Source organism: Balaenoptera physalus, assembly GCF_965194825.1.
Source record: "Balaenoptera physalus genome assembly, chromosome: 1".
NCBI lineage: Eukaryota > Metazoa > Chordata > Mammalia > Artiodactyla > Balaenopteridae > Balaenoptera > Balaenoptera physalus.
The window spans coordinates 146217246-146241457 of NC_138882.1; the positions used below are offsets into that span (position 1 = coordinate 146217246).

General features: G+C 44.7%; 1 protein-coding gene across 1 annotated transcript in view; it reads left to right on the forward strand.

Moving 5' to 3' along the window:
• Nucleotides 1-2560, forward strand: part of LOC309640986 (uncharacterized protein) — a 239909-nt gene extending 237349 nt beyond the window's left edge. The window contains exon 9 of the mRNA XM_082420495.1: nucleotides 1549-2560. The gene's annotated coding sequence lies outside the window, so the exon portion shown is untranslated. The remainder of the gene's footprint in view (nucleotides 1-1548) is intronic.
• The last annotated feature ends 21652 nt before the right edge of the window (nucleotides 2561-24212 follow it).

Consider the following 24212-nt stretch of genomic DNA (forward strand, 5'->3'; position numbering starts at 1 on the left):
TCTAAGTGCATTTACATGTTAGAACACAAATGCCAAAGCAAGGGTAAGTATTGTTGTTTGGGATCCACTGGCTACAAGAAGTCTGAAGGGGAAACCAGGCTGGAGAGGATCCTTCTGGAAGGGTCCCAGATGTCCTGGCCTGGGAGCTCCTGTACCCAGCTCTGCTCTTTCTTTTCTCCTTCATCAGCTTTGAGGAAGTTTTAGAAAACACTCCCATGGCCCTAAAAGTCCTACCCAGAGACTCAAGCACCCCTTCGAAGTCAGTTATTCTCAAAGTATGGTCCTCAGACCAGCAGCAGCTCCATCACCTGGGAACTTATTAGACATGCACATTCTCAGACCCCACACAAGCATCCTGAATCAGAAACCAGGGGGTAGCACAGGGCCAGCACTCTGTTTAACCAAGTCCACTAGGGGGATTCTGATGTGAGCCCAAGTTTGAGAAGCCCTGCGATAAGTGATAATGTGACAGCGTGAATGTTTTATTGATGCTTTAACGAATCTCATGTATTTTTCCTGTGATGTCCTGGGCTTCTTCCAAATGAATAAAGACTTTCTGCAACATCACTTTGGGTCCAGCAGAATCCCAATGTGGCCAGTCAAAGAGTGGGCATGGGCAGGTCGACCAATGGTCGGTTCAAATTCAAATTCAAATTCCATGCTGGCTTGTTTTGTTTTGCTTTGATGTTGCTTGATCTGAACTCCGCTTCAGTGGCACCTCCTCAAGGAAGCCTTCCCAGCTTTCCCAGGCTAGCTTAGAGGCTCCTGTCATATTTTCCCAGAAGTACCCCAAGTTCCGGCTCATCCTCCTGGTGCTCATCCATCAGTCTGTGTCACAATCACCTGTTTAATAAATAGTCCTTTTCTTCCACTTCACTCCAAGTGCAGTGAGGGCAGAGCCTGTGGGTTTCCTGTTCATCCTCCCATTCCTGTGGTAGAGCAGAGGGATACACAGTAAATATGTGTTTAATTAATGGAACACCGAGCTCACATATATGCCTTGTATAGTGGTTCCCTCAGGTTGGATTGTTCCTCCCCAGCTCTACCTGTGGCTTTCTCTATCTTCTCATTCCAGCCTTACCTACCCAGTCACCATCATCAGACCACCCAACCCAACCCAACCCAGCTGGTCTCTACCATTCCTCTGCTTTGTCTTCAACAGAGCACTTAATCATTATTTGACAGTCTATTTATTTTATGTTCTGACCCCCGAGTACCCACCCCCTGAGAATACAAGTTCCAAAGTCAGGGGTTGGTTTATCTAGCTCAACTGTGTACCCTCTGCACATCAGATTCCCTCAGTAAGTGATTTTCAAATGATGCATGACTTTTTACTGACTCATTTACTCACTCAGACATCTTCTATGTATGATCATTTATATATGGAGAAAGCTAAACCCAAGAGGAGAGCCAGTTGCCCAGGCCACACAGCTAGTGGGGAGCAGAACTGAGCTAGAATTTATGACTTCTGACTTTCAAGCCCATCCTCTTTCTACCACATTACTTACCTCTTTGCTTGACTAAAAAGTTTGGTATTTTTCCTGGAAGTTGTGTGGAGCCATTGAATTCTTGAACTTCAAGGAAGTAGCAGAATGGGTGCTGTTTTACTATATAAGGTAGGTCTCTCTCTCCTCCTCTTGCCAAATTGACTAGTCTTATTTCAAAGGCATCTGCTTTTCCATCTATGGGTCATGAAGTCACTGCCACACACCATAAATCCATCATTGACATTTTCTTGCAGCTGTGTTAATTGACAGCTCTGAATCACCAGAGCTGTGAAGGTGCCAGAAGGGCTGGTGCCGTCAAACCGTATCAGCTGGAGACGGCCTGCGATTGCCGATGGCTGCATTAATGTACCTGTGCTGCGGCAGAGGTCCCTCCACCCTGCCTGGCGGCTGCAGAGACAAATCCAGAGAAGATGAAGGGGTGTCACTCCAGGAGACAGGTGATTTATGTCAGAGGATTAAACCCGTCCCTGTATCAAGTTCAAGCTTTGCTCAATCAAGCCAGAACCCCATCAGCTTTAGAGAAAGCCTCTGTGCTGGAACTTTGGACCAAGAGGGAGGAGAAGTGGAGATATATGTATATGTATAGCTGATTCACTTTGTTATACAGCAGAAACTAACACACCATTGTAAAGCAATTATACTCCAATAAAGGTGTTAAAAAAAAAAAGAGTACCCACGTTCACTGAAGTATCTTTGATAATGGCAAAAACAAGTAGGGAATTGTAGTATCAACTCTGGTACTTTCCACAGGAATATTATGCACCTACTAGAATCTGAGTTAAAAATAGGTAGACATAACTGGATTCTTATAATAAATTGGTTAGAAAATTAAGTTACAAAATGTAAAGTGCCAGATGAGCCTATTTTTGTTTTAGTAAAGACTAGATGGATTGATGGATGAATAAATAGAAGGATCATAGGTAGATATGGAGGAAAGTAGGTATATAGTTAGATGGACAGACAGATGGATAAGAGAGACATAAAAGAAAGACTGGAAAGACCTACACCAGTATATTAGCAGTGGTTATATATGGATGGGGGGATTAAGAGTAATTTTTACAAGAGATAAATATTTATCTTTTTATTTATTTAAATATTTAAATATTTATTTATCTCTTGTAAAAATAAAATACAGTGTGTGTGTGTGTGTGAAAAAAAAAAAAGAGTAATTTTTAAATTGCTAACCTTTGGTTCCTGATTATTAAAGAATAAATTTACCTTGCTTTTGTCAACACATAGTTATCAATATGAACAATTCTAGTATTCAGAGTCATGAGTTTATCTTTGACTTATGTTTCCTCTTTATTCTGAGTGGATGTTCGTATCATCCATCCATCCATCCATCCATCCATCCATCCATCCATCCATCCATCCATTGCGGAGGCAGAATCTATTTGGACTTCAGGATGGCACTTAAACAATATCCCATATTATCTTCAGATCCATTTCATGTCTTTTCATGACTCTGGGTTGTTTTTGGTTTTTATTCCTTCTGTAGACCTGGGAGCCCCTGTCTACACTCTGCCTTGCCACCCCTTGTTTTCCTGGTCAGTTCCTTCTCACGCTCCATGACCTTCTTCAGATCTCCCCACTGCCCCTTCCCTCTGTCGGTGCTTCCATCCCCTCCATCTACCACCTGGGTTCTCCCATTACACGTGTCTTACTCTGTTTGGAACTTTCCAATCTGTATAGTTGTTATACATGTGCTTTGCTGGCAGACTCTGTGCTCACTGACGCTCCATCTCACTTCCACCTTCAGGACCTCATTGCCTAATAAAAGCTCTTCTGCTTCTCCTGCAAGTATGTTCCCATCAGCCTAAAAGGAAACTTGGCTAACAACCTTGATGCCATTCACTTAATCAACAGGCATTTACTGAACATCTACTGTATGTCAATTACAGAGATTAACAAAGTACTCTCCCTCCAGAGGCTCGCAGCCAGGTAGGGAAGGCAGACACAGGCACATGAAAAAGACCAAAAGCTTCTGCCAGAGGATGTCAATGTCCTATTACAGCCTAGACAGTGAGTCTTCTTGGAGTTCAAGAGACTCCTGCCAGCTGTGTGGACAGGGAAAGACTCCCCAGGGGAGTTAGGGTTAGAGTAGCGACTTCAGAGAAGAGAAAGATTCAGACAAAGAGGATGGGGAGGACATTTCAGGTGAAGGAAATAGTGTGGCAAAGGTGCAGAGGTGGTGGGCTACTGGTTTGTTCATGAGGCGTACAGACTATGGGAATGGGAAGGCATCAGACTTAATGGGGGCCACATCTAGCTGATATCACACAGAAGCTGTGTGGTTTCTCTGAGCCGCAATTTCCTCACCTGTAAACTGAATTTTATTTTACCTGCTTTATCTGCCTCACAGGGAAGTTGGGAGAATCGAATAAAACCATTACATGGTGTGTGGAAGCCCTTGGTAAATTGTAAAGCAGTATGCTCATGGAAGTCAAGGAATAATGAAAGTCAATAATACAGCTAGAAAAAAGGAAATGCTGAAGTATGTTGGAAATATTTAAGGCAGGATTTGGGCATAGGCCTTCAAGATTCTGAATTTGTTTTTGTTTTTAGAGCTCATGATCCCCCAGTATCACTTCTGTTGATTCCTTCCTCACTGATCTAGCCCCTCCACCCCAGTCTGGGTTAGGTGTCTACCCCTGTGTTCCTAATCCCACTTACTGGTAAAACAGCCTGTTAATTTCTGTTACTGCATCTGTCTCCCCAATCAGGCTGGGAGTTCACTGATGGCAGATACCATTCCTTATTCATTTTATATCCTCAGCACAGGGCACCTAGTGGTCAACCAGTAGATGTGTACTAATGATGACTCTCCCAATGGCTACGATGCATGGAGCTCTTATCAAGTGGCAATCATTTTGCTAAGCACGTATCAAGGATTTGCTCATCCCCGCAACAACCTTGTGAAACAGGTCTTATTCCCATTTTACAGATAGAAACAGTGAGTATTGGGAAGCAAAATAACTCAGTTTCATTTGCCCAATCCATAAGCATTGGAGTCAGCATTTAAGCTGAGGCAGTTAAGCTTCAGAGTGCTACACCTTTCCTGTGAATTCATTCACTCATTCATTCCACCAATAATGATCATGTGTCTACCATGTGCCAGGAAACAGTCCAGGCAGGAATATGTCTGGAAGAAGTAATAAACAGGATCTCAGATCATCCTATACTAGGTGAAAAATGTGAAACAGATGTGGGACCAAAGTAAAGAGCATCCCAGAGGTGTGGACAACTTGGCTGTGGGTAGGGATGGAGGAAGCCTCCCCTAGAGGAGAAAGGGAGACAAGGGCATTCTGTCCAGGCAGAGGAAAGGTCAAGTGCAAGGACACGAAGGTGGGAAGCAGCAGGTCTGGTATGGCTGTTGCAATCAGTCTTCTTGACTAGACAGTGTGCTTCTTGAGGGTAGAAACCTTGTCTTGAACACCTCCATTTTCATAACCATGCACAGTGCCTGGAGCTAGGCACCCCAAAGCAGTGAAAGTTTGGTGAATGAATGATATGGTTTCTACATTTTTAAAAGAAGAGCGAACTTCAAATTTCCGGAGGACATGGGAAGGCTGAATGGGAAGATGACCCCAACTTGCAAAGGGCAGCCAAGGATGACCAGAAGTTAGAGAATTCATATGTTTACCAAGAACCTCTTTGCTTGGCTCAAAATATCCCCAGGCTCCCACCTCAAACCTACTCTCCTGCTAACAAAAAGTGAAAACAAGCCCTGGCTAGGGTACTGTGGCTTTCACAGGTTGCTAGGATATCAATATATTTACCCACAACCACAGACCTACGGCTCAAGAACAGCCCACTGGTCCTCACATGAGACAAGATCATGAGGATTCAATCTACACGAGATCCTGAGGGGGCTTTGAAATCAGCCAGGGAGTTGATAATTGCTCGGAGATACCACAGCTGAAGTTTATCTCCAGGTTTTTCTGTAATAAGCTTTCTTGTTGTTGTTAAGTTGATTTGCTCTGGCTTCCTCTGGGGTTTCAAATTCAGTTGTGATTTGCACCTGCTTTTTTTGAACCTTCCAAAACTTATGAGGGGGAGAAAGGAGTCATATTGTTCCACTCCACAGGCCCTGGGCTTCCAACACATGGCAGCTTAGGTCTAGAGGCTCTCGGGGGAAACAAGACATTTGGGTGTGGGGCTCTTTAGGTAAATGTGCAGGAAATGTGTCCTAGAGCAGGTTGAAATCCTGGTCTGAGTGCCAAACACTAGAAGACCCCTGCTTCTGCAATGATTTCAGGGCGGGGGCGGGAAGGACAGTCTTTGTCAAACTGAGGGACACAGGGCTACTCAAGACCTATACCAGGACCAAGCGCTTAGCTTTCACCTGCCTCAAAGGCAAACCAATTTGATCGCAGCCAGGGAAGGCAAAATGGACTCACTCCCTGATTTTAAAAACTCTTCCAAATTATTACATTCTCTAAACAAACAAAACAAAACTCTGCTATTTCAACTCTGTCCTTTTCTTTTTTTTTTTTTATTAATTAATTTATTTATGGCTGTGTTGGGTCTTCGCTTCCGTGCGAGGGCTCTCTCCAGCTGCGGCGAGCAGGGGCCACTCCTCATCGCGGTGCGCGGGCCTCATCGCGGCCTCTCGTTGCAGAGCAGAGGCTCCAGACGCGCAGGCTCAGTAATTGTGGCTCACGGGCTCAGCCGCTCCGCGGCATGCGGGATCCTCCCAGACCAGGGCTCGAACCCGCGTCCCCTGCACTGGCAGGCAGACTCTCAACCACTGCGCTACCAGCTGTCCTTTTCTAAGAGAGCTGCAACCTTCTCTTGGCATCACTGTCACCCAGTATTTTTTGAGGTCCTTTTCATGTCGACCCCTGAGCTACAAAGGCCAACGCTGGATCCTGCCTATCATAGTTGGATGCTAATTCACAAACATGCCCCGTGCCACATTCCCATAGAGACTGGGGGAAAGGATCTTCTCTTTGGCTGAAGTTATTACTTCAACGGGCAAGTGATCTTTTATACAATTATTGGCAGCAAGGACAGCTTAATATCTACACTTCTAAAACTCTGTTTTGGGCTGACAACTACAAAAATGTAATTGTCTCATAGCCCATAACCCTTACAATGGCTCAGTTTTTGTTTCTTGTTTTTTTTTTTAAACTTTGGGTTTGTTTATTTATTTATTTATTTATTTATTTATTTATTTATTTATTTATTTATGGCTGTATTGGGTCTTTGTTTCTGTGCGAGGGCTTTCTCTAGTTGCGGGAAGTGGGGGCCACTCTTCTTCGCGGTGCGCGGGCCTCACATTATCGCGGCCTCTCTTGTTGCGGAGCACAGGCTCCAGACGCGCAGGCTCAGTAATTGTGGCTTACGGGCCCAGTTGCTCCGCGGCATGTGGGATCTTCCCAGACCAGGGCTTGAACCCGTGTCCCCTGCATTAGCAGGCAGATTCTCAACCACTGCGCCACCAGGGAAGCCCTGGCTCAGTTTTTTATGGTAATTTTAGTGACGTAATTTGCAACTAATTCAACCTAAAAAATCTTAATGACAAGTTATATTGCTCAAAACTGCATGTTCTGTAGTATATTATTAAAATCTTTTCTGCAGTTCTACAGTTCTAGTGAACAACTGGCAACCCCTGCTTTAAAAAGTCTTCAGTTTAAATCATACTGACTATATTCAATGGCATATATTAGCTTTTCCCAGAGCTTCCTTTGCCAAAACACAGTTCCATGAGAAGAACATTTGTGTGGGGAGTTCTATAGTCTAAATCTGTGATTGGTTCTGACCATGAAGCTGAACAGAATCAAATGGATAGTAGAAATCATGAGGGTCCTTATGGTCTGCCGATATGTATTCCTGGGCCACCCCAATTTTGACATTTATAATAATTTTATTTTTTGAACCTTCCTGATTTTTGTTTCATGCTCAGATTTTAACATTAAGAATATTTCTTATAAAGAAATACACAAATGTATGACATTTTAAAAAATCACCACTGGCTCTTCCATCCTCTTTCCCCCATCAGAGCCTGAAATGAGCCTTTTTATGTTTCACTGATTGTTGAATTTAAGACATAATAACTGACTTCAAAATGGTCATGGAGAAAGGGCAGGAGGAAGTCATTTTCTGTGTTTCTGCTTTCGCATGGAGAAATTGGAGAAATAGAATATGCTCATAGAAACTCGGGCCTGCTGTAGACATGCTTTGTTCATTCATGTGCTAAACAAATGTCTATTAATTGTACAAGTATAAATAACGTGACAGGTCCACAGGGCAAATCAAAAATTCTTCACGATCGGTCTTCTACCTACTTCCCAGCTATTACTTCCTTACAGGAACCCTCTGTTCCAGCCCAGCTGGTGTCTTCCAGTGGTGGACATGTCTTCTGCATCACCACCTCTGCCTACCTCTGCCTTTGGTAGGAAGCCTTCTCCTCAGCCATCCACCCAGGACTCTCTGCCTCCTTTATATGTATTCACTTATTCAATCACTTATTCATTCATTCCATTATATATATATGTAATATACGAATCCACCTCCACACCCACCATCCACAAGCATATCGAATATCTGCGTCCACATTCATCATCCACATTCACATCCGCATCTATATCCTCATCCACATCCAACTTCTACACCCGTATCCAACATCCAATGTCCACATCCACACCCACATCCATATCTGTATCTATTCTATATTTATATCATCACCCAGGTACTATCACTGGTTTTCAGGTCTCATCACTTGCCTCATTTTGATTTGTTTATTTTTAAAGTGGATATCTTTCCTCTCCTATTAGACCATGAGCTCCTTAGAGATAGCAATATTGTTTTCTGAATTTTGCATCTTACACTGACGCACAGTAGGTCCTCAAGGTATAGATGTTGTTGAGGGAAAGACAGCACTCATCAAACACACCCCCAGTGTCATTGTTCTGGACAGTTCAGTCACACCATCTCATTTAATCCTCGTTACCTTCTGACCTTGTCTCCTTCACTGTGCTCCAGCCACACTGGTCTATTTTTAATGACTTAAATATACAAGCTTGTTCAACCTCTGACTTTTGCACTGGTTGTCCATTTGCCTGGAATACTTAACCCCTACCCAGATCCTTCCATGGTTGGCTTTTTCTCTCCATTCTTATTTAAGCTCCAAAGTCATCTACTCTGAGAGTCTCACCCTGACCACCTTAGTAAAGGAACCCAACCCGATCCCCCCACAGGGTTATTCTATATTCCAGTATCCTCTTTCATTCTCCCCATAATGTTTATCAACACCTGAAATTAGCTTATGGATTCATTTACTTATTATCTGTCTCTCCCCACCCCCTGCCCCTTCCCCAACTAAAATGTAAGCCCCATGAGGGCAGGGGTTATCCTGTCCTGTCTGTGGCTATATTTACAGCCTAGAATAGTGCCTGACACATAGTAGGTGCTCAATTATCATCCAGTGAGAAAATAACCTTGAGTGGATACCAGTTTTGGAGATGTGGAAACTGAGGCTATGGATGTGGAGTGACATGTCTCCTGTCAGCAACTTGTAATTGACAAATCTGAGATCCAAAGCCCTCCTCAAAACCCAGGCCTCTCATGCTACAGGAAACTGCTGCTCCGTGGACACAGGTGGATACATTAATGGAAACACGATGCTTCATCTGCTTTGATCAGATCTTCTGATGTTTCTCTTGTGTCCTTGTCTATTTTGAAATTATAGACAAGTAGGTATGTGGGTTTCTAATTTCAGAAAGTTTTATTCATCAGTGTAATAACAATAATAGTTTCTGTGTTTGCTAATATGCTAAGGTCTTTGTATATGCTAATCTTACCTAATTACCGTAACAACCCTATAAGGAGGGTAATTTTTTCTCCATTTTTATGCATGAGGAAAATACAGCTCAAGAACATGAAATATCTTACCTAAAGTTAGTGGTATTGAGACTAGAATCAGAAGATACTAACAGAGTAATGTGAGAAGTGATGCATAAAAGGCTAAGGGAACCAAGATTCATCTCCTTGCTGCCAAAGCCTATATTTCTAACTCTCCTGCTAGCCTCAGGACTCTCTAAAAGGCAAACTCTGAGCTGGGTACCAAGGATATAAAGACTCATTCTCTGACCACAACAAGCTCTCAGTCTGAAAAAGGAAGACCTGGTTTGAACAAGAAAGGAACCACTGTATGGGATGGGGGTGAGGAGCAGGCGGAGGAGGGCTGTGCCGGTGCTGGGTCCTGCACACGTGAATGGGGTAAGTATAGACACAACTGAACTTCAAGTTCTTTAGTGTCACACCAGGGCTATAGCAGGAGAAGACCACTTGGAAATTCCATTTCAGTGGTGTTGCCGGCAGGAGAGAGCCTGCTCAAGAATGGGGCTGGAGAAGCATATGGATGAAGGGACCACACAGCCCTGGAGCGTGGTCAGAGTTGGCTCAGGGCAGCAGGGTGACTACAGTGGTCCCTAGATCCACTGACCTACTTCCCCTCATGGCCTCACACCAGTCACTCTGACTCATCGCCCCTTGGCAGCTGGAAACCCACAGCAGCCCAGTATTGTCCCTGGGCCACTCGGTTTTGGTTTCATTTTCTGGCACGGAGTATGGTCATCATGTATGTTAAGATTACAAATTTCCTTGATACCTCCAAAGCTTCTTGCAGAATGAAAAAGAAGTGGTCTTGTGACAATGTGGTCACCTCATTGAAGGTTCCACAGCTCACCAGAGGGACAAGGGCTTCCTTAACAGGATGAGGTCTTATTGGCCTCTTAAGCCAGCAGGCCCAATACCTGAAAGAAAGTTGTCTTGGTCAGCGTTCCAGCAAGAACGGAAGGCATGCTCAAACGGGGTCATTTGGGGGGACATTTAATGAAAGGACCATTACTTAGGTGCTAAGGAAACCAACAAGAGATGGTATGAAGGAAACCTTGGGGCCTGCAAAGGTGGGAAAGCCATTACCATCACTGGGTCTTAAAGGACAAGAAGAGGGAGAAGTTCCTGGAACCAGAAGTACGTAATTGTAGGGAGAGGGCCTCCAGAGAAGAGGCCACCTTTGATAAAGGAAATCAGCTGAGCCCCAGAAACCCTGAAAGGAAGGAGCCAAGGAGAACAAATGCCCCAATCTACTCTCCGGACCTCCTGCTGATGCCTCCCATAGGCTGGGGTCAACTGGAAACTAGAAGGCCAGGGGGACTTCCCTGGTGGTGCAGTGGTTAAGAATCCACCTTCCAATGCAGGGGACACAGGTTCGAGCCCTGGTCCGGGAAGATCCCACATGCCGCAGAACAACTAAGCCCCTGCACCACAACTACTGAGCCTATGCTCTAGAGCCCATGAGTCACAACTACTGAAGCCCCCGTGCCTAGAGCCCGTGCTCCACAGCAAGAGAAGCCACTGAAATGAGAAGCCCGCGCACCACAACGAAGAGTAGCCCCTGCTCGCTGCAACTGGAGAAAGCCCGTGCGCCACAACAAAGACCCAACACAGCCAATAAATAAATAAATAAATAAATTAGAGGGCCAGGGAGCTCATTGACATGGTCCATGTAGGTCAGCCTCTTGGGGTGCAGAAGGGTGAGAGGGACCTGGAGGACATGGGCACTTACCAGCACAATGGTTATGGCTGGTTGAGAATAACTATACCACGAGTGATGATTTTGGCAGATGGCTGCCATCGACTACATGATGTATACCTAGTGCTTTGAAAGCTCTTTCATGGACTAACTCATCTGATCTTCACAGAAAGCCCATGAGGTAAGCACTATCCTGATCCCATTTTACAGACTGAGAAACTAGAGAATACAGAGCCACTGGCTTGTAAATAGAGGAGTGTGGACTCGAACCCAGATGACCGTGATTACAGATCCAGTGTTCTTCGTCTACCAGACCAGCCCATCTTACCCAAAATGAAAATAGATGATTTAGGTAGTAAAGCAATGCTAAAATGGAGGGAGTGACTGAAATATAAGCTGCAAGACAAGAATGAGATGTTTCCATAAGCTTTATTTGACTTAAGTGAGACTGAATATACACATTCCATTTAAGAGATATTAAAATAGAAACCAAGAGAAAAGGGAGAGAGAGAAAGAGAGAGAGAGAGAAACTGCCCCCAGAAAAAAAGAGAGAGAGAGAAAGAGAATGCCAATTGCATGTAGGATACAGGCCAAATGTCTAATTATAGCTGATAAGGCCCCTTATGATCTGTACCTTGCCCTGACTCATCTTTCCCCATTCCCTGTGGGGCACTGTGTCCCAGCCAAACTAAATTTTATTTAGTCCTCTAAATAACCCTCAGGTCTTTGTCCATGTTGTCCCGTCTGCCTGAAACACTTTCCCGTGCTTTGTATTCACTCATCTTAAACCCTATTTATCTATCAGGCCCTAGCTTTGTCTTTTCTTTCATCTTTCTTCCTTCTCTCCCTCTCTCTTTCCTCCCTCCAACACATATTTATTGGACACAGTACATGCAGATACAGTGGTAGGTGTTGCTGACATTGGTCAGCGTTGGTCCCTCCCTCATGGAGTTTCTATGAGAAAACCTTCCCTTCGTTCTCAGGTCTGGGTTGGGGGGCTCTCCTGGGTGTTTTCTCAGCAGGCTGAGCTGATCCTATTATAGTCTTTTTATTCTGCATTCTAGAACCTTGGTTCTGTCTCGTCTACTAGACCATGGGCTCCATGGTGGTAGGACTCTGCCTGTGTGGGTATTAGTTTCCTATTGTTGCTGTAACAAATTACCACAAACTCAGTGGCTTAAAGCACCCAAATTAATGATCATATGAGTTCTAGAGTCAAAAGTCCAACACAGCCCTCACTGGGCTAAAATCAAGTTGTGTGGAGTCTGTGTTCCTTTCCAGAGGCTCTAGAGCAGAACCTGTGTCCTTGCCTTTTCCAACTGGAGGCTGCCTGCATCCCTTGGCTCATGGTCCCTTCCTCCATCTTCAAAGCCATCGATGGCTGGTGGAGTCTTTCTCACATTGTGTCACTCTGACACTGACTCTTTTGCCTCCTCTTCTATCTTTTAAGGACCCTTGTGATTATATTGGGCCTACCTGGATAGTCCCGTCTAATGTTCCTATCTTAAAGTCAGCTGATTAGCAACCTTAATTCCATCTGCAATCTCAGTTTCCTTTGCCATGTAACATAACATACTCACAGGTTCTACGGATGAGGTCGTGGGCATCTTTGAGAAGCCATTATTCTGCCAGCCACACTGTGTATCCCCAAATGCTAGTCCTAAGGGCAAAAGTAGAATATCTCGGTATGCAGGCAGGTTTTTTTGTGTGTACAACATATAGACTCTCTCTATGTGTCTAAGGCTTGTGTCTATGTGTGTGACATGTGTATGTATGCTGGGTGTTCACATGGGTGGATGTGTTTGTGTGTGGTTCAGGGGGCATACACTGCCTGACCTCATTAGCTGTGGTCAGTATGTATCTGTTGGAAGGTAGGAGGACCACCCAAAGGGGGAAATATAAAGATGAACCAGGCAACCAAGTACTATTTTCCTGACAATTCAAGTTGTGAAACATTTAGTTTATCCTCCATACGTATACTTGTGTTTAGAGACCTGGATTTCTGTGCTCTATGCTCACATGTGCTGGTTACCACATTCACAGTGAAGGTAGCATCATACCTGAGCCAAGCAGCCCCTCTAGAAAGGCCTGTATGAGTCAGCATACAGCTCAGAGGCACATTCAGTGCTGCCAGCAATGAGCAGATCAATCAAATTATTGTTTCCCATCTTTCCTGGGAGAGTAACAGCTTCTGATAAGGAATCCTTATCAAATCGCCAGCCCATCCCTTACCGCAAATCCGAGAACAGCCGATCCTGGCAGAGCCCTTAGGGATCTGGCCCATACCCTTCACTTTATAGATGGGACAGGGCCAATGAGTGGGCAGCTTGTGCAGGTTCATACAGCCATCCGGAGACAGGACAAGAATGGGGACCGCTACTGCAATTAAGATCTTTATGAGGTGACTGTCAGGTCCTTGAGGATAGGGGCTCTGCATTAAGTGCTCCTATAGCATCAGGATGCCTTAGAACTTTCTGTTTCCCAGGTCTTCATGTTTCTAAGAGATAAAACCCAGGGAACGTGTTTGTAGACACAGCCTCTTTATTCTCAAGAGATGCTTCTACTCAGAATCTGTCAGATTTTTCACGTAGGAATCTGGGCTGGACAATCTAAAACTCTCAAGGGATGTTTTTCTGCCCTTTCCCTTAAAGCTTAGACTGAAGCCAGACCCAAGCTATAGCTTCCCTGCTCAGAGTTTCCAGGCCCTATTCTGACCCTGCTCAGCCTTCCCAAGCAAACGTACCTTCTCCACGTATTCAATCAACAATATTTGGGTGTCCCTACTGAGTGTAGTCTCTATGCTAGATGTCAGGTACATTGCAGTGAACAGATAGATGTGGATTCCTGACCTCAAGGAGCCTGTGATCAAAGAACTTCCAGGTCAAAAGTAACCGCAGTCAGTTCCAAAGTCGTTTCATTTCGAAAAGAAGAGAAGAGAGAAAAAGAGAAACACCTCCAACCAGAGTGGAAGTGGGCAGGAAGAAAAGACATCATGAGAGCAAAAATAAAAGACAGTCAGAGGCACACCAAGACCCAGAGGGAGGAAGAGAGGAAGATATGGTAAAATATCTAGAAACACAGAAGCAGAGACAGGGCCAAGGAGTCTCCCTACCACAAAGACCTCTTCTCCATCTGCAGAGGATCCCAAGAAAGGGTCTTGCCTCCATGATGCACAATCCCTGTGCATCTCCCTGCCATGCTCAAGAAGAAGGAGGCTGAGATGCAAGCAGACCCTCCCTGGAAACTCTGCTGTATTCCAAGGAGCCTTGGGGGAGGGTTCAAGAGTGTATGATGCAACCTTACCATAGGGCTGCTCTGAGCTCCCCTCCTCCGTGGAGCCTTTCCCAGCATCCCTGAACAGAAACTGCTGTCCCTCCAGTGGAGAAGGAAAGCAAACCATTTGCTCCACATGGAGCCTCAACTTACGCTATCTCGTCCTGTTATCTGTGGTAGCATATGCTATGTTGTGACATAGGCAAAGTACAGCAAGCACTCTATAAGTGAATGACCTTTCCCTCTAAGGCTGAGAACAGAAACCACTCATTTGTTCTCATTTATTCAACCAATATTTTTTGAGCACCTATAGTAGACACTGTACTGGGTGCATGTTTGCATCCCTAGGCTTGACCACATTGCAGGTGCCTACAGTCCTGTAGTGTGAACAAGCAAGGATGCAGGTCCCTCCTTTATAGACAAGGGAACTGAGGCACAGAGAAAGTAAGGGCCCCAGATAATTGCAAGACTCAGACGTTCCTGGAACTGACCTTCAGCTCTCTCACTTCCCTACCCCCAGCCCAGCTCTACCCATCCTGCATGTGCAGCCTGACTTTGAGCTCAAGAGACTTCCTAGTCCTCAGGCTGAGGCTGGGATTAGGCAGGTCCCAGAAGGGAACCTCCCACACAGAGTCAAGAGACGCTGTCTTCTAAGACAAGGATGCTATTTAACTCATCTTTGTATCCTCATCACCTAACTCCAATCCCTGGCACATAGTAGGTTCTCTGAAAAGTGAATTGAATAAATGAATTAAACTCTGTAGTTTTGACCTTTCAGATCCTAGAATCTTTCCTGCCTCATTCAAGTCTTAGCAGAGGAGACACTGCCCTCAGCCTCATAGCCTCTTTGCTGCCCTATTCCTGGATAAAACATGTACCATCAGTCAAAAGCAGTATGATCCTTGAGGCATGCTGGGATTTCCTCATGTGTGAAAGAAGCCAAGTCAGGGCAATATCAGAGCTTGGGGAGCAGGACCTTGAGCCAGGGTGGCCCCAGTTCAATTCCTCCTGCTGTTAGGGATGTGGCAAATTCAGGCTTGGAAGGTGGGGCGGGAGGGACCAAGATGATAACGGCGTATAGCAGCAAGAGGTCCTAGACAGAGCATGGTACCTGAAGTTAGATGGGATCCAAGATGATTTCCCCTTTATTCTGAAGGGAGAACCCTGCAGGGGATACAGTTTGAAGCCTATGGCAGCAGCCTCTGCCCTGTTCCATTCAGAGTCTTGGTCTCCCCCAGACCTGGATGAAAGCTTTGTCCAGGGTCTTCCAAGCAATGCTGGAAACCATGTTTTCACCCTCATCACCACAAGTACATCCCGGGGCAGGGGGTCTGTGCTGAAATGGACTTAATAGCAACTCCATGGTCATCTCAGGCTGCCATGCAGAATACCATAGACTTAAACAACAGGAATTTATTTCTCACAGTTCTGATGACTAGAAGTCTAAGATCAAGGTTCCCCAGTGAGGGCTTTCTTCCTGGTTTGCAGACAGCCAGCCGCCCTCTCACTGGGCCCTCACATGGTGGAGGAAAAAGAGAGCAAGCAAGCTCTCTGGTGTCTCTACCTATAAGCACACTAAATCCCATCAGGAGGGTCCCATCCTCATGACCTCATCTAACTTAATTACCTCCCAATGGCTCTGTCTCCAAATACTATCACATTGGAGGTTAGGGCTTCAGCATATACATTTGGGTCATGGGGACGGGGGGAGCAATTCAGTCCATAAAATCTTTCCACACCCATCCCTGGTCCCTCCCATAGGCCAGACTCTGTCCTAAATAGAAGGGATATAAAGGTAGGAAGGACTCACATCCTGCCCTCCAGGGACTCACAGTCCTTGTAAGGGCAGGGGATGGGGGATGGGGAGTACAGGTGAGAACAGGCTAAGGCAAAAATACAGTGTAAAGATGTGTACAGACTGCTTTGGAAACACTTGAGAAGGAGCAACAGACATTCTTAGGGGTATCTGGGAAGATTTCACAGAGGAGCTAATGTATGAATCGGGCCTTCAAGGTTTAACGGACTTCTGCCAGTTAGACAAGGGGCAGAAGAGTACTCCGAGTCAGGGAGCAGCATGAAGTATGCAAGAGCATGGTGTGTACTGGGGGGACAAGCCAGCCATGTGGATGGGTGGGTGGATGTGGGCATTGAACAGCACAACAAGCCTGGAGAGAAGGCTGGAACCAGCCATGTTTCAGGGCTGGACTAGCCTGTGTGGACAGTGGGGTGAGGGGGACATAGGTGATGTCTATGATCTGATCCTGTGGTCAGAACACTCTCTTAGCTTGGGAGACAATTCTTTTAATGAGGGCAAGGAAGTGAGATTTGTGGGTTAGACTGTCTTAGTCCATTCAGGTTGCTAAAACAAAATACCACAGACTGGGTAGCTTAAAAACAAGAGAAATTTATTTCTCATGCTTCTAGAGGCTGGAAGTCCAAGATCAAGGTGTCAACATGGTCAGGTTCTGGTGAAGGCCCTCTTCTGGGTTGCAGACTATAGACTTCTCGTTGTGTCCTTACATGGAGGAAGGGACAAGGAAGCTCTCTGGAGCCTCTTTTATGAAGGCACTAATCCCATTCATGAGGGTTCCATCTTCATGACCTAATCACTGCCTCCCAAAGGCCCTACCTACTAACACCATCATACCAGGCATTAGGATTTCAATATATGATTTGGGGAATGGTGGGGGGTGGGACACAAACATTCAGATCATGGCAGAGACCAATAAGGAGTCTATAGTAGTGGTCTAGGTGAGAGGCAATGAAAGTCTGAATAAGGCAATGGCTGTGAGAAAAGACGAAGGCAAACCAATTCAAGAGCCACTGGGCAGCTAGAGTGGACAGGACTAAGGCCAGATCAGATAGGAGAGAGAGAGTTCAGATGCCTCCAGGCTTCCCACAAGGGGCCTTAGCTTATGATGGTGCCCCTCACCGAGGTGGGAAATGTGAGGAGAGTGTAGATTGAAGGTAAGGATACAAAATCCATTTTAGACAGCCGTAGCCACGGCAATGAGAGAAGAAAAAGAAATAAAAGGAGTCCAAATTAGAAAAGAAGTAAAACTATCACTGTTTGCAGATAACATGATACTATACATAGAAAATCCTAAAGATGCTACCAGAAAACTACTAGAACTCATCAATGAATTTGGTAAAGTTGCAAGATACAAAATCTTGTTTTTTATAAATTTATTTTATTTTATTTATTTATTTTTGGCTGTGTTGGGTCTTCATTGCTGCATGCGGGCTTTCTCTAGTTGCGGCAAGTGGGCGCTACTCTTTGTTATGGTGCACAGGCTTCTCATTGTGGTGGCTTCTCTTGTTGTGGAGCACGGGATCTAGGTGTGTGGGCTTCAGTAGTAGTGGCACGTGGGCTTAGTAGTTGTGGCTCACGGGCTCTAGAGTGCAGTCTCAGTAGCTGTGGCACATGGGCTTAGTTGCTCCATAGCCTGCGGGATCTTCCCGGACCAGGGATTGAACCTGTGTCCCCTGTGCTGGCAGGTGGATTCTTAACCACTGTGCCACCGGGGAAGCCCCAGGATACAAAATTAGTACACAGAAATCTCATGCATTCCTATACACTAACAACAAAAGATCAGAAAGAGAAATTAAGGAAACAATCCCATCTACCACTGCATCCAAAAGAATAAAATACCTAGGAATAAACCTACCTAAGGAGGCAAAAGACCTGTATTCAGAAAACTATAAGACACTGATGAAAGAAATCAAAGATGACACAGATGGAGAGATATACCATGTTCTTGGATTGGAAGAATCAATATTGTGAAAATGACTATATTACCCAAAGCAATCTACAGATTCAGTGCAATTCCTATCAAATTGCCAATGGCATTTTTCACAAAATTAGGACAAAAAATTTTACAATTTGTATGGAAACACAAAAGACCCCGAATAACCAAAGCAATCTTGAGAAAGAAAAACGGAGCTGGAGGAATCAGGTGCCCTGACTTCAGACTATACTACAAAACTATAGTCATCAAAACAGTATGGTACTGGCACAAAAACAGAAATATAGAATAATGGAACAGGATAGAAAGTCCAGTGATAAACCCAAGCACCTATGGTCACCTAATCTATGACAAAGGAGGCAAGAATATAAATGGAGAAAAGACAGTCTCTTCAATAAGTGACGCTGGGAAAACTGGACAGCTGCATGTAAAAGAGGTTCCTATCAGATACTAGGAGACATGCTAGGACCAGGCCTGGAACCTCAAACAATGGCCAACTGGATGTGTGGATCTGAAATTCTAGAGATATAGGTGGTAATGCTATTGGGGGATAGATGTAGGGAGAGGTTGTACTGAAACAAGCAAGACCCTTAGGACCATATAAGGATGAGAGGAACAAACAACCCACTATCCTTTTGAGCCTCAATTTCACCCAGAACCAACGATTGCTACTGTTAGACAGATTTTTCAGTTTTCAAACTGGACATGCAAACATCGAGATTAGATTTACACTTCTTGGTGAGAACAAGCCATTACCTGTTCCATAATCCAAGATTTTGCTAGGAATATCAGCCTTTGATTTCCTAAATTCTTATCCTTAAAATGCACCAACTTTCCATCTGTGCTTGGAGGCAGAAAGATCTCAACTTAAATGAAAGCTCAACTTTCGAGGAAGACTTTTTCTCAGCTGAGTCTTTTTTGTGTTAACTTTTATAGTTGATTTACGATGTTGTGTTAGTTTCAGGTATACAGCAAAGTGAATCAGTTATACATATACATATATCCACTCCTTTTTAGATTCTTTTCCCATATAGGTCATTACAGAGTATTGAGTGTAGTTCCCTGTGCTATGCAGTAGGTCCTTATTAGTTATCTATTTTATATATAGTAGTGTGTATATGACAATCCCAATCTCCCAATTTATCCCGCCCCCGCCTTTCCGCCTTGGTAACCATAAGTTTGTTTTCTACATCTGTGACTCTTAGCTGAGTCTTGTACACAGAGCTGTCAAAGAAGTCCCCTTGTACAAGATCAGCAGAATTTCCCTATTTTACCAATGTACCTATTTTTCCTCCAGCCATCCAGAGAAGCACTTCAAGATTTTCACATTTCCTTCTGGCACTCTACACTATAAGAAAAGGCAACATGGCCTCCAGTCACTGAGGCTCCCAATTGCCTAGGAGAAAATGTTTACAGCACAATTTCGCCTGAAGCAAATCCACCATCAGCATTTTTATAAACCTCAGAGAAAGAAGAAGAAGCAGAAACTGTTGCAATGTGAAAATAATTAGAGAAGAGACTTTCCCAGGGAACAAACATGGCCCACACTGTACGGAGGAAAGAACAAACAAACTTCGGGGAGGTTATGGAGCGGTAAGATTCTTGTTTACTTCTGAAGAAAGAAATAAAGTTGGAGGAGAGCCACTGGATCTGCACAACAATAAATCAAGTTCCAGGGGGTGAGGAAGGCGGGGTTGGACTATAAATCCGGAGTCCAAAACTAAGCAACATTCCAGCGGTCCCTGCTGGCCTGTGAACCTGTAACGTCTGATTTCTGGAGAGATCTGGCGCTGCCCACTGTCACCGTCTTCACGAAGTCAAAATGCCCGGGTGCTCCACAGCGTGGTCCCTCCCCCCATTAGAAGAGCATTTGGTTTGGGTTAAACTTTCTGAAATCAAGTCGTGGGTTTGTTCGACTTTCAAACAGAAGGGGAAAAAAAAAAAAAGCAAAACAGCCCAGTTCCCTCTTCTTCTCAAGCTGAACTTTCCACAACAGTTTCAGGGGTGACAGAAGCCCCAGGGAGCCCAGTCAGGCAGAGCAGGGTAGGCCCAGGAAGGCCAGGAGGAAAATCCCACAGCTGTGCACTTGGGAAGGGGTGGGCCCACGCCTCTCCCCTCCGGGCTTTGGGTAAATTTGCCTGTGAAAGGTCACCAGTGAACAGCCTCTGGGCTCAGGGATTTTTCTCCAGGCCAATACCTCAGGTTTCTGGAAGAGAGAGGTCCTATTTCCTGTTAAGTCAGTCTCCTAGAAATAACTCTACCTTTTTAAGTGGCACAAACGCCAGGCATGAAGCTGCAGTTTTCACCTTTGGTTAATGGCCCAATAACTTCCGTTGCCTTGGACCTTCAGACTTCTTTTCCCCCTCTATTTTTAAATGAAAATGAAAGCAAGGGAATTTACTTCGCTGAATATTGACTAAGGGCCTACTATGTGCCAGCTAGGCTAAGCCCTTTAAACGTATCATTTTGAATAATTCTCTTCACGATTCTGAGAGATAAATACCAAGATGGTGCATGTTACAGATGAGAAAATGGAGGCTCGGAAAGTTCCCATGATTGGCCTGATACCACACAGCCAGTGGTGTGAATAGGGTGCAAATTTAGGTTAGTCTCTAACTTCATGCCTCTTATCCACTAAGCTCTACTGCTCCAATATCACAAGGTTCTTGTGGGAGCTGTAGCTAACTGGTTAAAGAATATAGGGGATGAAATTTTGCTATAGTTAATTAGCTTCAGTGAGAGCTGGGCAACAATAATAACAAATAATAACCTTGCTAAAAGCTGCCAATTTTTGAGCACTTTCTATACCCACTTTACCTGTATTATTTCAACCACCCCACAAAAGTACCCTTTGAGGAAGGGGGCATCCCCATTTTACAGATGAGGTAACTGAGTCAGAGAGAAGGTGAGGAGCTTCCCTAAGGTCACCCAACCAGGAAGTGGCAGAATGACCTCTGGGGGTCAGCTAGTTTCTAGCAGCGGTTCAAAGACTGATTCTGATGCAGAGCCTCAGGGTCTTGGTTGTCTCTGCAGAATATCACCTATAGGCAGAATGTTGTTTGACTTTTTTAAACTTAAAATGACTAAATGTATAATTTTGCACTAAGATGCCATCCTAACTGATTTCTGGTGATGGGCAAGGCCAAAGGCCTAAAGAAAAGTATGAGAACAAAACATAAAATTAATAAAACTATCCCTCTTGTCTCCTTTCCCTCCCTGTGAAATGAATAAAAAGGGGCTCCTATTCAGTTTCGTGAGCAGGTTGCTTCAGCCCGGCTCTCATGTTCCACGGAAGCGTGATGGGAACCCACCTCTGCTAGCTGGCCATGATATTTTGGCCTACTTTAATATTAAGATAATAACAGCTGGCCTTTATGAGCTTCTTCACATGACAGGTAGGTTATTATCCTATTTTCCAGATAAGGAAATCCTGGCTCCAAGAGGTTGAGTGATTTGCCCAAGCTGAAATAGCCAGATGATGAAATGGCTGGGACGAGCAACCTGGTCCTCTGGTATTTTCTGAAGGGCTATTTCAAGCACCTCACATGAGTTCCACACCCCATCCTTGTTTCTTTTCTGCTACTTCTTTCCCTTGCTTGCTCTAATTCGTTTCCTAGGGCTGCTGTAACAAACGACTACAAACTCAGTGGCTTAAAACAACACACATTGATTCACTTACAGTCCTGGAGACCAGAAGTTGGAAATCAGTTATCACTGGGCTGAAATCGAGGTGCTGGCAGGGCCACGCTCCCACCGGAGGCTCCAGGGGAGAATCCACTTCCTTGGCTTTTCCAGCATCTACAGCTGCATTCCTTGTATTCCTTGGCTCGTGGCCTCTTCCTCCATCTTCACAGCCAGCAGCACACCATCTTCTCTCTCTGATTCTGGTTCCCTCTTCTTCCAACACACTTCTTCTTCTCTTCTGTCGCAGTCAGGCCTTGTTCTCTGTTTCCATCCACACAGGACCTTCTTTCTCTTCTTTTCTGCCTATGTTGAATCTCCCTGTGCCTCTCTCTCATTAGGATGCTTGTGATTGCATTGAGTGCCCGTCTGGGCCAAGATAATTTTCCAACTCAAGATGCTTAACTTAATTACATCTTTTTCCGTGTAAGGTAACAGTCACAGCTTCCAGAGATCAGGACCTGATATCTTTGGAGGACATTTTTCAGCCTACCACACCTGCTTTCTCCCTGAAAATTGCCCTTTGCATTATTTCTCTAGGAGTGGAAGTGAGGTTAAGTTTGATCATCGACACTCTCTTGCCTAGTCTCCTTGGTGACCATGAACACTATACATTTACCTAGGTCTTTCTAGTTATCCAACTTTGTGTGCCAGCTGCCCCATTGGGATATCCAGTCCATGGGGCTCCCTCTCATACGCAGTTGTTGTGAGAAAGCTTGACACAAGTCAGTGCCTGGTGAAAATAAAATGCAAGGAATTAAGCTCATGAAAAGGGAAAAAGAAGGTCCTCTGGGGAGTTGATGACCTAATTGAGGCAAAGCATCATGTACATATGAAAAGTTACCTGGGAATGCCAAGGATTGTCCACTAAATGTCAATTATAAAGGGCAACTGGAAATTATAGGTGGAAGGCATCCTGTGGTCAAGAGAGGTCATGAAAACCTTTCTGGAAGGGCTGAAGCCTGCACTGAACTTTGAACATAAGCTAAGGTTCATAAAAAGAGAACGGAGCTGCCATATTTGAGCATCTTTTATGGGCTAAGCCTTTCATACCTGCCATCTCATTTACTCCTTTCCACAACCCGGGGTGGTGGGTATTGTATGTTTACAAATGAGGAAACTGAGGCTTGGTTGGAGTGATTATGTCCCTTGTTCAGCTGGTAAATGGCAGAGCTGAGACCCAATCTTGGGCCACCTGCCTAGAGCCTATGCATTTTCCATACCCTGACACCCTCGGCCTACAACCCTAGCCTCAGGGGTAAGTAATGGTAACATGGTCCTGGTGTCTAGTGGACTTAAAGAAGAAGATGCCCATATTGTGCTAAGCAGGGGAACAGAAGCCACCAAAGTTAACACCTGGACTAACAGAGTACGTTCCCTGGTGTCCCACAGCCTGTATCAGCTTTGCAGGTGTGTTTTGGGAGGGCTCAACCAAGGTTTAAAGAAAATCTGGAGCCCATCCTTGCACCTAAGTATAAAAAGCAGCCATCATCATGATGAAGGGGGCAAATTTCCATTCCTGTCTGGCAAAAATCAGCTGGTATTAGAGCAGATAGGAGTTCACCACCCACAGTGAGGCATTCATCTGCAGATTTCTGGACGGATGTGAGTTTGAGAGTCCTGATGAACAGTCTCTCTCAACATTCAGGCACCCATTTTGAGAACCGAAATCAGATATCGCCTACCTTCAATGTTGATTACAATCTCTAAGCAATGTCAATATACTGACTGAAAACAAATGGAAGCACAATTATGTTTTCAAGCAAGACCTCCCCATGGGCCCATCACACGTTGCCTCCTCGGCATCACTGGTATGACTCTGTCTGTGATGAATGATAACTCTTGTCAGATGCACGCTGTTTTAGTGTACAAAACATTTGCATAGGCTTTAATTCTTATTATCCTCAGAAAAATGATACGAGTTAGTTACTATTCCTGTATGAAGATGAGGGAATACTCTAAAAGGCAAGACCTACTGGAAAGAACGCTGGTGTTTTGGTTCAAGCCCTCATGAAGTCTCAATCCAGGGTTTACCTTTCCTGGACCTTAATCTTTATACCATGAGGGGCTTGTCAGACAAGATGGCTTGTATGGACCTATTTACTCTGAAATTCTGTGAAAGAAGAGCAGAATTTTCCAGCTCCAAACATATACACTATTCTTTGTAATGGCTTAAAACTTTCCACATTTAAAATAAACTGTGAATCATGATGGGAGAGTTTAAGTTTTAGCAGCCACCTTACTCTTCAGCACTGGTCCTGTGTCCCTGTAGGTCCAGAAGGCCCAGCTGGGTCCCCGTGCAGCTAGTCAGGTTTTTAGAAGGAATAAACTCCTAACCGTGAAAACCTAAAATAGTTTTCTGAGGAAAGCGAGCCTCAGAGAAGTTCTGTCACTTGCCTAAGGACACACAGCTCGTGAGTGATGGTGAATCAGAGTTCAGGGCACCAAGCATGCAGGAGGGCA